The sequence below is a fragment of the Botryllus schlosseri genome, chromosome 4, assembly GCF_051294905.1.
Source record: "Botryllus schlosseri isolate E-star chromosome 4, Bs_hap1, whole genome shotgun sequence".
NCBI lineage: Eukaryota > Metazoa > Chordata > Ascidiacea > Stolidobranchia > Styelidae > Botryllus > Botryllus schlosseri.
In genome coordinates, this window is record NC_137239.1 from 9,818,648 (window position 1) to 9,833,199 (window position 14,552).

The 14,552-nt window shown below is 40.0% G+C and overlaps 1 protein-coding gene across 1 annotated transcript in view; it reads left to right on the forward strand.

Annotated features, from left to right (window-relative positions):
* The window catches only part of LOC145438073 (uncharacterized), a 143,810-nt gene that overhangs the window by 117,534 nt on the left and 11,724 nt on the right, over nt 1–14,552 (forward strand). The window lies entirely within an intron of this gene.

Consider the following 14,552-nt stretch of genomic DNA (forward strand, 5'->3'; position numbering starts at 1 on the left):
TATAGATCGCGCAATATAAGTTGTGCACTGTGCAGTGTATGATGAATGTAGCTTACGTAATGCCTACAGCTCAAACTCTGTCGTAGTGCGAATCCGCAGACCTTGGAAACCTGACATGGAAGACAATCACGACTGCCAATCTGGCATTAAGAAGTCAGGCCCGCACCGCCTACGGTCACCCCTTCTCTCGAAAATATCACCAAGGTCAAATGATATGATTGACATTTTACCGATATGATTCCAGTCGGCCATTTCTGCTAGCCGCGGTTGATAAATATATTACACGTATACCCGCATTTAACCTCACTCCTGACGGCTCTCCCATTCATTGACTACTATAGTATTCCAAGCAACGCAATAGTTTTCCAGGTAAATCGTTTGCCGACCTGCCCTGAATACGTGATATCGATCAACACCTCACGATCGTGACTACTTTATCGCCCCGGTTCCTCCGCTTCGTGTAACGATTTGAAAATGTATTAATTAAGTCTGTATGAAGTCCTCGCATTAGTAAGATTTCCAACTGCAATTTAGCAATGATGCTAATAAACTTTTCAATATCTTAACCACGCGTGAACTGAATGAATTATGATGCGATTGAACGATTGTAACGCGACATAAGTATTGTAGATATTGTACACACTACAAGATCACATATAGGCCTACGTGCCGTCATACACTGCAAATTGTGTACACTGTGCGTACGGACATTGCGCGAATTGCAAGAGAACGTATCAGTTCAGTTCAGTTCTGTTAATTATGGAAAATTCCATCAGATCAATGCACTCCAAAATTAAGATACAATAACAAAATATGAAGGCGTTGTAGCAACATAGAGTAGCTTTGCAAATCAGACACCCACCAGGACTGGGGATGTAGGGAAAAGGCATTTATACACTGAATGAAAAGTATAAATATACTGAAAACTAGAGCAGCGTTTCTCACACCTTTTACGATCGTGTACCACCTAGACCTCAAATGAATTGTTTTTACTCGATTCCATCCATATTAGTTGGTTATTCGCATCATTACCAAACCATAACACACAGGAATATAGTATGAAACACAATTTAATTCGATGAATGCAAATATTTCCGCAGCTCAATTCTACCTCGGGCATCATATTATATCAGAGCACTTCGCAAGTATGTCCAAGCGCCAGATTTCGACTCTTGGACTTTATTGCAATTAGGTCATGGAGACCTGATGAAACAATTAGTTCAGCTGTGCAACAATTTCACGTTGGTATTATTGCGCTACAGCAGCTTCACACTACAACAAAGAATACCAACCAATTAGTGAGATTGGATAATGGATAAGTATGCCACTAGTGTTTATAGATTACCAGCCTCTAAAGCGGCACTTTGACCACAATTCCTCTGCAATTAGGTCATGGAGACCTACCCTGAATTGTGGTCAAAGTGCCGCTTTAAAGGCTGGTAATCTATAAACACTAGTGGCATACTTTTTCATTATCCAATCTCACTAATTACTTGGTTTTCTTTGTTGTAGTGCGAAGCTGCTACTGTCGTGGCGCAATAATATCAACGTGAAATTGTTGCACAGCTGAGCTAATTGTTGCATCGTGTATTTGCTGAGGATTTAGCTACTGCGAAGAGCAGCATATCGCAGACTATAACTACAAATAAAAACCTCGCGTATCACTTGAAAAGGTCTCATGTTCCACTAGTGGTAGGCGTACCACTGTTTGAAAACGGCTGAAATACATGACAACACAAAAGGACAAGCGACACAAATGAGGTGGCAAGCGACGGAAGGCGAGATAAATATATCAGATCTTGGTCGGATGACTTTATCAGGTATGACGTATCACGACTACGTTGGACAGAAATTCTCCGGCAATCACACGGTCCGCGAGCATTTTCATCCGTCCATTTCCTCATTCAATTCAAAACACAAGCATATTCTATTGAATGAACACTAATCTGCGCTCGATATTATCGGACTGTACGACATATCTATTTCGCCTATACCCACACATGCCTCTTCATTTTACTAGCTTGTTCTTGTTACGCTATCTTCTGTTACATATAATGCAGTGGGCCTGGACATGTACCCTACAATCTATTTATAAGCAATGTTCCCTCTAATTTTTCACGAGTCTGCGCAAACACGGTAACTCACTGCGCAGGCCCTTGGAAAATAGTGCGCAACCATCCCCCCACATAAGCTGATAAACTGAACTTCTGGGGGGCTTCGCCCCCCAGACCCCCCTATCGTGTTCTGCGCTTTTTGCTGATACTTTTGATCTAAATCGGGGGCTGGTTGGGTGGTTGTGTCACCTGAACGCGCGAAGCGCGAAAATTTGATATCATCCATGATTGAATCGGTCAATATCATCGGGAATTGCATATATCTATTGCTATCCATTTTTATCCTCTCTCTGCTCACATCATCAGATTTACCGGTAAAGCTGATCGAGTGAGGTGTGTTAGAAAAGATAGGTCCTCTAAATATTAATTAAACATCTTCGGGCGCACCCCTTGGTATAATGACTTCGTTACATGATGCTATTTCGTGACCTCCTATCGGCTATGTCAAAAGACATTGAAATCGCTCAAACGTACTAAACTAAAACACGAACACGATTTAAAATTGGTATTTCTCTACTGGCAAATAATATTCCCTCGACATGGCATTTGTCTTGTTGTGGGACTCGGATCGCCAGCATATGAACATTCAGCGCCAGCCATTTACGCGCCTATGGACAATTAAACTTATATGTATGATTCGAAGTTTTCGGTCAGCATATATAGGGCAGTCCTTTTCGGCTAAGGTTTTCTCGCTGCTGATCGTTTTGGCGCACTTCTTGGAGTCGCATGTCACATAGCCTATAACTTCATATGTCTTGGTGCGTCGTGGCAAGGTAATGGCCAACGACCAAGTGCCCATTTCTCTTAATCAAGCGTATCTTTTGTTGTAGGTGGGTACTCAATAATCAGGAAATTTGAAAAAAAATTTTGAAAAATTCCCAAAAGATACACCATGATTTATGTTAATTCACGAAATAATTTTGGGCTCCCTTCGATCTCGGTCCCCTAATTGAGGGTTTGGGGTGCAGCAGTTACGGTCCTGAGGAAATCTTACGCAATGTTCATGACACGCGGAGAAGACTATGCGCTAGTTTCTCGCAGATTAACTTCGAGCTAGCCCATTGTTATTTATAACTTTGTTAAACCATGTTATTTCGCCATTCCCAGAAAATAATGCGCTATTGAAATGATATCAGTATCGCTCACGCGTACGAGACCATACTAAAAGAAAAGATTTTTCGTTATGCGCTCGTGATTGCAAAGTCTCATTTCTTCACGGAGCGCAATATTTACCTTTGCGGGCCGCACTTGTACCTCGGTGTAATACTTCAGCGATAACACTAATTGCCCCTGGCAATGTTCCCCCTAATTTTTCACGAGTTTGCGCGCCTGCGTGGTCCCTTGGACAACAGTGCGCAACGACTTTAAAAAAAAAACATCACTTCGGATTTTTTGTGCGCAACTTAGATTTTCTGTGCGCAGAGACCGCTTCAGCACTGCGCATTTGCGCACGTGCGCAGCTTAGAGGGAACATTGTTTATAAGTTTGGTGTTTGATTGAAAGACTACTCCAAGTCGTTTCCACTACTTCCTATCTTTTCATTTTATCGAAATCTTGTGGCATTTTTTCTATATCTTATTAATAACTTAGACTGAATTGAACAGTCGCACCTCAAGGTAACCATTGAACGGGACCTTCTGGCTATAATATGAAAGTGGGTGATAAAACTACAAGAACCACAAGGCAGGTATATGACATCGTATTACCAATCAATAGTTAGTGGTGTATACGTATGCTTTCTATGACAAGCCATACCAATGTCCTTGTTATCATTATCACAGCCGCGATAATATGACTCATCAGCTTGCTATGATGTTATTTTGTTATTCTACTTGAACTTAAGCAGGTAGGCCTACGCCATACGTTACAACCATTGCGCGTCATTACGCATGTATTAGGATAGATCCGATCAGGCAAGCTCGGAGTATAAGCTGTCAACAACATATTGTTCGAAGTCGCGATATCATGTTTGCTTGCTATAACAAATTAACTCGACCTTCAGATAATGTTGGCGAGTTCAATAGAGTGCGATACGTGGCCTCACGTTCTGCGATGTGAATTGGTTTCACTTCCAGGCCCGTGATTGGTATGAATCCACAGATTCCACACGCTCATAAACTCAGTCGTTTAAATCCCCTCGTTGTTAGGATGCACTTAAAAATGAAAACCAAAGAGTGCATCACTAAGTTCACTAGCAATGACGTAGTCTCTAAAATAAATAAATCTTGCGGTAGATGCCGGTGAGGCCCTGTGTACATACAACAATCACATAGAAACATATAGTAGGCAAGTGTTGTAGGTTGCGGGGATCCGATTTCGAGAGTATTTGCGACTATTCAATGCAATACGCCAGTGGTTCTATGGCCCAGTGGTTCTTAACCTTTTTCATATCGTTACCCCCAAGAAGACAATGACGGGATGCAATTACCCCTTTTCAAAACCAGCGCAAATATGACGTCATAATGAACACTGAAATGCCTGTTAAAAATATCAAGTCAATGGAGAAGCTGATGCTGTTTTCCTGTTATCTAGTAGTAGTCAAATCTTGAAGAAGGGGAGGATAATAGACAGCATCTCTCATGTCATTGTCCATCGCAAACTTATTTGGCTTCGATAGATAACATTGCAGAAAATCCTACTTCACAGCAATACGTTGGAGGAAATTTAATCAGAAAGTTCAAAGCCATTATGAGTTTATGATCAACATCGGTTATTTATTTTGAAGGCGTACCCCAAAATGCTCCAAAACCTTTCCCTCTTTTCTTCGATGATTTAAGACTTAATTTTACTGACTAGAATAGACCACCACTACACCTTTCAATACTAACTATACTATATTTGTGCGATATTGTTACTGCATCATAGGTGTAAAGCTAACCTTGGGATGCCCCTTGTTGTCTTTATATTTGTCAGCATGCCCAACAATATATCATCCGCACTAGGCTACTGCAAAATAAATCGGACTTACCTAGCACTGTACTAAACAACATTCGGCCCTGCAATTCATAATCACTGATGGTTACTATGATATCACAGCAGGCATGGTGTGCTAAGTGAAACGAAATATATACAAGCTGGCAAAAATATATGTTGACCTACATTGATATTTACGTTTGAAAATACTTCAGTGCACCTTTATAAGTATTTAAAAAACGTCAATTTGAATTACCCCCCAACAATTGGTAAATTACCCCTTTGGGGGTAATTACCCCCAGGTTAAGAACCACTGTTCTATGCAATCAATGCGTAGGTTGAAGCATTTCCGATAATGTAAAAAGTCCGGATATTCTAAAATATGTGAAATGTCTATATTAGGGGCAGGCAGCATTTGGTGTGCAGTGTGCCTAGTTTCGCAACTACTCGCTTGCTATATATTTTTCCGTATATATTTCGCATTTAATATTGGCTGAGACGATGTTGTGCGGGATTTTAAGGAGTCAAGACCTACACGCTTCCGTTGATTTATATAGTTATTACCACTATGTCATATTGTACATTACGAGGTTTTGACATATAATCGCCACATAGCGAGTGAAGTATTGTTGCATTTTCCATGTTTCGGAAGAATAAAAGTTGTTCTCGTAGTCAGTAATCTTGTGATTAATAGAGTGATTAGTTTCGAACCAATCTAGCAAATGAACCCTACTAACAGCTGATCCGAAAGCTAGCAACCGCGTTATTTGGACCCCGCTATGAAAAATGAAGAAACCGATAAATTAATGAGTGCGTGCGTAACGGTGTATATTTCGTGCCCGCCTGGCGTGCCATGAAAGAATATCTCCAGTGCCGAATTTGGTACGTATGCCGGTATTTCCAAGCTCTCGAGGTTCCTCCATACCAGTGGCTCCCAAACTTTCTCGACTCAATGCCCCTTATCAAGCTCGGCACGAATTTGCGTCCCAATATTTACAGACCCGAAAAAAAGGACACATGAACGGGAAATTTTTTCACCTAAATCTGATCGATGGTGAATTGATTAAAAAGAAAGATAATTTCTCAGAGTAGGTGCACGGAAAACCGATTTCCGCGCCTACTTCCCGCTGAGTTGACCTTATTTAGTCAACTCTCGCGTCATGTTCAGAATAAGCTGTATTTACGTGTAGTTTTGGCCGTGTTAAATACAGCTCACTGGACGCTCTAACATTTTCTGTTAAGAACCAATGTTATAAGCCCATAAAAGCACTGGATGTCCTTCTGCGTCCGTATCCTAAAAACACAGATGACCGGGATTGTTTACATGGCGTCTGTCATGCAACCACGTCCACCTCAGACACAAATATTTGCCCATGTAATCACGTCGAACGGTGTATATATTTTGCGTCATCAAATTTAAATCATCATGAAAATCTCAGATTACAAACGTCCTGCGATTGTCTCACAGAATAAACACTAATTATTTTTATGAATTTCATCATTTCGAAACACCACCAGACTGCGATGCAACGAAAAGACAGGAATGTGTCGAAACGTCTTGGAGTAGCCTTTGACATCAGACACCCCTCTGGGCCTATATAGGCGATTTACACTGTATGAAAATCAAAAGGAGATGATATAAAAGGACAAGCGAATAAATGAGGTGGCATGTGAAGGAAGGCGAGATCGATATGTCAGGTTGTGGTCCGGCAAACTTGTGGGCTGACTAGTATAAGACCTACATCCCGTAATTGGAGAGCTACCTGTTGGATAAATGTGATTGAGGTAATTATAGTTCCATGGAAGATTTCATGGCCATTAATTTGACATCATTTGAACGCGGACCTGCATATGTTCTAACTTGGTGCATGAATGTAATCTCGCCAGACGCGATGTTAACTTTTAAATTCGTACTAATGGCCTTCGTCACTTACACTAGACTGTGGGCAATATGACTGGCATGCTCCGCATGAACACCCACTGGTATGTGAATATACTAATACCATGGTCATAAAATGCATCGCGATATTGCTGCGCTCTACAGTTAGAAAGTTAAACACAAAATTTCTAATTTTCCTTCACCGAACTCACATAACTTATCTGACTAGTACTATGCTTTTTATTTCAGACCACAACTCACGCTTTTATATACGTGAAATAAATCATCGCGAAACAACGTGTACTTCTAAGGATCTCAAAAACAAAGAATACAGCGCGACAACATGTTTTCGTCATCTGCTGTCGTGGAAACTGATCCGGTTCATATTGGTAATGGACGGTCAAATTGTGACATAGGCTACTTGACATATCCGAGATAGATATGGAACATATCGCTGATTCATTCTTACTGTATACTGTATAGTTACTATCAGGGTTCTGGTTTAAATCAGTGCAATTTATATGTGGCCACCTTTGACTTTTTTTATTTTAATTCCATCGCGTTGATTTTATTGACTTTTTGCGGCTGTTTTATTTTCTAGAGAGATGCGTGAATGTGGTTCATTATTGGACAACCATATTCATTGTACATAAAACGGACACAGTTTTTCGCATTCATAGACCGCTATAAATATCTTCCATGATACTCATGAATTTAGGGCAAGTTTTTGTTGCAGTTAAATCCGTGGAAAGTTGCATTTATTTATTTATTTTTGAAGAAAGTTGCAAAAGTTGCATTTTGCTAGGTTGACTAAAAAAAAGGGGGGGCAATTTTCCGGCTCAGCTCCCGAAATACCCGTAAAATCGTTACTTCGGTGCTGTTTTACGGTGTTTCAGTCTTATTTGGCCGTGTATTTCATCAAAATCGAAAATACTTTCATGAAAAATCGAAAAAGTTGCAAAATGTTCCAAAAAGTTGAATGAGAATAATGGACAAAAGTTGCAAAAAGTTGCACTATAAGCTTCCTTCAAACAGCTTAAAACAGCATTCTACATATCTTACGAGTATTTAGGAAGCTGCCGGAAGCTGTAAAAAACAGTTGCAAAAGTTGCAAAAACTTGCCCTACTCATGATGCTAGTGTCATGGATGATTCGGAATTGACTCAACATCAAGGCTGATTGAAATCCATTAGCGAGGCTTCCAGTCAAGTAATAAAGTATCACACATTATCGAAATCATAACTGCATTAATTACTTGGAAAATTAATATATGTAGCCTACACTTTATGTGACCACTAAAATATAATACCAGTTCCACTCCCTGACTTGGACTAGGACTTGACTCAGTGGTGACTTGAAAATGACTCGACTTGACTCGAGTCAAAACTGTGAAAATGAGATTGAATTGTGAATCAGAACCTCCTGACCTCATTACAACCCTGCCCGGCCCTACTCAACATGTCTCGGAATGGGTTGATGGCGATTCTAGCGATCCATTATTACCAGTAAGGTTGAACTTTTTCAAGTATGGGATGGTGATCCCGAGCCGAGCATTATTGAGTTGATGCGAATTGCTGCATTTACCCTAATTTCCGTGGTCGTAATTCATCCCACGTTCTTTTAATGTTTTCATTATCACCATAAAAATCAAAAATCATGATTTGGATTATGGCTTCGATTAAAAGCGATTTTAATCAGAGGCGAAATTATTTTTACCAGCACCCTAGACCAGAATTCCTACCTTAAGTGTTGAAAGTTTATCTAGGCTCCTCCCCGCCATCTCATCCATGTAAGCCAGTGTTTCTCAAACTGAAGTGAAAGCCTCTGAATTTGTTTTAACGATTCGCGCGATTTTCACTCAATTCATAGTTATTGCTCTGTGTATAGTCCGAATTGCATAGTTGATATTCTCTCATCAACAGTCATAACCAGTGGTTCCCAAACTTTTTCGGTGTGAGGGCCAAATTTAGAATTTCTGAGTACGGTCGGGGCCGCACGAATACTACTAAGAAACGGACCCAAACAGTCATCATGGCTATTTCGGAGTAGTTTTATTGCCCTGGCGAGATTTAAAAACTGTACACTATTTACCGCTACTTATCTGCTGCATTGGGTGTCCGTTGAGTGAATCAGCTTTTCTCGCCTAAACGCGCCAGGCGCGAGAAATTTCGATAATTTCATGACGGAATCGGCAAATATGATCGGGAATTGCATGCATTGCTATCAATTTTCATCCTGTCTCTGTTCACGTAATCTGATTTACCGGTAGAGCTGAGTGAGGTGTGTTTGAAAAGGTATAGGCCCCATCTATAGTAATTAAACATCTCCGGGGGTATACCCGTTGGCAGGAACGTAACAGCACTTCGTTAGGACCCACACCGGGTTCCCATAAGGTGACACACTGACCCCGCATCACGTTGTTTGCTTTTGCCAGGAAATTTAAGTTGTACTGTTTAGTGAGACAGCGCGACGCGCGAATATTTCGATAATTCATGATAAAATCGGTGAATAAGATCGGGAATTGCATGGTTGTCCTCTTTGCCACGTAATCAGATTTACCGGTAGAGCTGAGTGAGAGGTGTCTTTGAAACTGCAGAGCCCGTAAAATTAAACATCTTCGGGCGGGCTAGGTATGACTTCTTTACATGATGTTATTTTGTGACCTCCTGTCTGCTATATCAAAAAATGTAGAATTGCCCAAACCTACTAAACTGAAAGATCACACGATTTCAGATTGGTATTTCTTCACTGGCACATAATTTCTTTCCTGCAGGATGGTATTTGTCTTGTGAGGTTTAGATTGTCATGACAAGAACATTCGGCGCCAGTCATTTAGGCGCCTATACGGACAATTAAACCTATCTGTATTTTGTATATATAACGAAGTTTTTGGTATTTCGAAGTTTTTGGTCAGCATAAAAGCAGTCCTTTACGGCCAAGGCTTTCTCGCTGCCGATCGTTCTGACACACTTCTTGGAGTCACATTTTACATAGCCCAAAACTTGATATGTCTTGGTGCGTTGTGGTGCGGTCATGGCCAACGCTGATATGCCCATTTCTATAAATCTTGCGTATTTTTTCTGGGGGAAGAGTACCCAATAATCAAAATATGTGACGAATTGAAATCGCGAAAGCGCGAAAATTTTTTGAAAAAGTTGCATAAATTTTCAAAAAATACTCCATAATTTATGCTAATTCACGAAATAATTTTGGGCCCCCTTCGAGCTCGGTCCCCCTCAATTGGGGATTTTGGGGTGCGGCAGTTACGGCCCTGACTATAGGACTACCAATTATGCTGCTTTTAGCCGGCTAAGCAGTATGCATCTCGGCGTATTCAACCGTGAGTCACGTGTTGCACATCTAGTTATCTTGGGTTACCATACGTCTTCTTTTAAGATGATGTGTCCTCTTTTTTGATTTTATTTAAAGTGTCCTCGGAGGACACCCAAATGTCTTCTTTTTCGAGATTTTGTCTACTTTTTTGAGGATTTTGGTTACATATAGGGCCAAATTTGACTGATATACATCAAGTCAACACTGTAGGAACGCTACGGCGGCTATCTCGGGAGCTGGACCGGAAAGTTGACCTTTTTGTTTCAGTCAACCACCTGTTAATGTGAAAGAAAAACTGTATTTTCCGGGAGTTGAGCCTCTTATCCTTTTTTAGTCAAGCGACCACGAAGTGGGAAAAATTTACCATTTTTTTAGCATTTTCCTCCGGTTTTGAAAGTTATCAATGCCTATTTATATTTATAGCTACTGCTCGTTCAACTGGAAAGTTAGGGCGTATTGCATTGAAACAGCAGTGACGTAACGTTAGCAGTTTACGCTCACAACTTTCCTGCAATTCTATAATTAAAAACTACAAAGGCCAAGCCAAGCAAGAGTATTTTATAAAGATAAATTTTATTTTTTGTCATAAATCGATTTCCTAATATATTTTTGGGGCCGCAAGAAGGCTATCTGGGGGCCGCGCTTGGGAATCACTGGTCATAACCTTCCATGCCATTAAACTATTCGTTGGGATTTCTAGCATTCTAGTTGAATTTTTGATATGAAGGTGAGCGGGCGCGAGATATTTCACTATCATAATGGGGGGGGGGCGTGTCTGAAAAAGTTTGAGAACCACTGGACTGTAAGCGGTGTCTTATAAAAAGCCCAAAAATAGGACGTGTTACAAGTCGGCATTTACGGAATAAAAAATGAAGAAAATTGGCCTGGTGTTAATAACTATATAGTAGTTGACAAACACCTTGGATACCACAGACAACAACAACGACTAAGCTTCGAGTCGAGTCAAATATTTGACTATCGCACATTATGACTTCAAAACAGTGGTAATGAAATGGAGAGCTCAATTTTGTACTGTTCTATATTTGTGGGCGACCACAGTAAAATGTAGTATCAGTTCTACATCATATTAAGGACAATTCTGCATTTTTTCGACCACACTAACTTCGTTGCACTTTATTTCAATGCTGCGGGTTGATTACGACTTCATCACAGATATCTCATTTCCAGTGCGGTGCGTGGCTTTTTACTGCACTATCCATGTTTCGTATGTTGCGATACGGACAATTTAAGTTTACAGCCTTTCAGGGCGTAAAATGGTATCGAAACTATAATATTCGTAGAAAAATTTACTGTTAGTAGCAGGGAGCGTATAATTTCGGTATTGATAAAGTCCTCTCTCACTATATTCGACTCGAGTCATGAGAATTAATTCTCCATTATGATTCGAGCCACGATGGTAACCATTTCGTAGTGCTTGCTGTTTGACCGAAGCTAGTCGGATTCGTATAAGCACAATTGAGTTAGACCACAGCAATATACGACAGACTTCCAATTTTCCCAATTATAATCATATGGGAGTCAGGTGGCTGAGTCGCAACTGCGAAACCAGCGGTTTGTATTCATGGTGTTGGTCGACTACTATGGTCATTTATACCAGGGCATTTTTTGTTTTTATTCCGTACCTGCCAACTTGTAGCACGGTCCACTTCTAGGCTTTTATAAGACACCGCTTACACCAGGGGAGCGCAAAATTTTTGACTCGCGGAACGCATTCCACATCTCAATCCGCGGGTCACACGATATAAAATTGGGATTATAAGCCAAAACGCAATATTGGTGTTTGATTATATAGTGACGCCATAGAGATAATGTGTAGGTTTACTTAAAACAAACCAAATATCGATTTAGTCATTTCGTACAGACGTTAGAAACATATAGGCGATATTTATAAGCTTAAGCTGGTCAACCTCAATAACCAATTTGTCAATACTAGGGATGAAAGTCGGTTGCCCCGATTTTAAAAACAGGTTGGCAAATTGAAAATGGGAGCAGTAATCTGAATATAGATTTGCTGATTCTACTTTTGGTTCAACTCCAGGACGCACAATATTGGCAGCATCAAAACTATGTTAGCTTTATATATACGCTTCTACAATATGTTGGCTATATAGCATAGATATAAATTCTTCTACACATAACAAATGTACCTAACACACGCACGAATCGGTTTTTATTAGTACAGCATTGGTACAGTAATAAGCAAGCAGGCCATACAGTAATCACCTTGCTGGAGTGGCCAATCTAAAATCACACTCGTGATCGGAATTGCGTCACGTTATGACTCACTGTGATGTTTACCAGTTGAAATCTTTCAAAATGCGCGGGCCTTGAGGTCGCTATCGTGGCAGCGATAAACAAATACAGTAAGGAGAATATGACTTATCATTATCAATATCAATATATTAAGATAAGTTCAATGACGCCCTGCAGTAATTGGATTATTTGTACACATTTTATTCATATTATCTTGCTTTAGTGTTATCAGACGTTTTACGTCAGTCACAGAAACAGATATCTCAATTCCGAATGTATTGCCCCCTCAGATTAATCTAAAATCATGCGACCTCTCGGCCGATTCCTCGTTTTGAAACTACCGGTTAGGGAACCGCTGCTTGACTGAAATCTAGTCAAAGCATTAACAGCAGCCGACTTAAGTTTCCAGTCATATACCAAGACCCTGGGTCTGGGTTGAAGTTCGGTGCGTGGCTCGCGGTAGGTCCGGTTGAACATGACTACCTCACACCTTGTACGATTTCGTAATCCGTACCAGAGTTGGAACAATTGTAATTTGTAATTGAGCTGAATGTAATAAATTACATTTTTTCATGTAATTCTAATTGTAATTGTAATTCAAGCATTTCTATTTTGTGTAATTGTAATTGTAATTGTAATTGTAATTGTGATTTGATAAAAAATTTGCTCAATTACAATTTCAATTACATTGTTATGGAAACCTGACATTCACAACATAAAATAATCAATCAATCCATCATTTATTCGTCACACCAGTGAAAGTCCAGTCCGGACCAGGATGATGACGAGGTCCGCAAGGCCTTAAGGCTTTAGTACACAGTCGCCACCTGTAATAATTAGCCTATATACATCGGTGTTCTATGCGTGCCGTGTTATAACTAGATAATTCAGCCATGCTAAACTGTTACCAATACTTCAGTAGCAACAGAAAGTTTTTGAATTACAATATGGGCTAAACCAGTGGTTCTCAAACTGGGGACGTGCATCCCTTGGGTTGGGTGAAAGCATCTGAAGGGGGGCGCGGAGCTGCGGTAATCTGAATTTTTTTTCCGCGCTTGGCGCGATTCACCTCCATTTCATAGTTATTGCTCTGTGTATAGTCCGAGTTTCATATTGGAGAATTCTCTCATCAGCAGTAATAACCTTCCATACCATCAAACTATCTGTAAAGATTGCCAACATTCTGGTTTCATTGTGTGATATGACGATAAGGGGGGCATGAAATATTTCACTGTCATGAAGGGGGCGTGTCTAAAAAAGTTAGAGAACCAGTGGGCTAAACTAAATCTTAATTTTTCAAAAATGGATGAAAAGCTGAACCATTTCCTACACCACGGTCAGAGTTTTATTTTTAAATCTCTGACCAGTACCGAGGCTTGCTGCAGCAATTGCAAAAATAAATTCAAGTTTCCAATCAAGGCTTCATCAAACTTGATCACGCATTTGTTGAGATGTTATGTTATCCCAATCTTACCTCCAATCTTGGCCAAATTTCCTGGGGCCAAAAATGTTCGCACTCTAATGTTCATCAAATGCAATCTAACAGTTTCCAAGCAAGTGAAAATGTAAATGCGAACCAAAATGTTGTAATTCGTAGTTATCAAGCGGTTCTTTCCTTTTGCATTTATTTTAATTTTACACATCAGATCTGTATCATCCTTATCGCTGACGCCTTGTCAATTACATTTCATTATCCTCACTCAGCTCTGAGTAGCCTAATCGTTTGATTACATTTCATTGACTGTCCTGTAGCCTATTCGCGGTTAGTCGCTCAAACTTTCGGTTGTTAACAGTCGCTTGAAACATTTTCCTGTGTTTTTAGTTTTCAGTGTTCATGATTAGGAATAGTTCGAATTCGTTCGAGTTTTTTTTTAAATTGAAGAGTATTCTACGTATCCCGAATGAAACATGAATATGTTAAGATTGCTGCTAATTACGTCGCTACGGCTGTCAAAAAACGCCTCTCTACCGAATCAATTACATGTTAAACAGTAATAGTAATTCTAATTGTAATTTGATATTTTCAGCATTGAGTAATT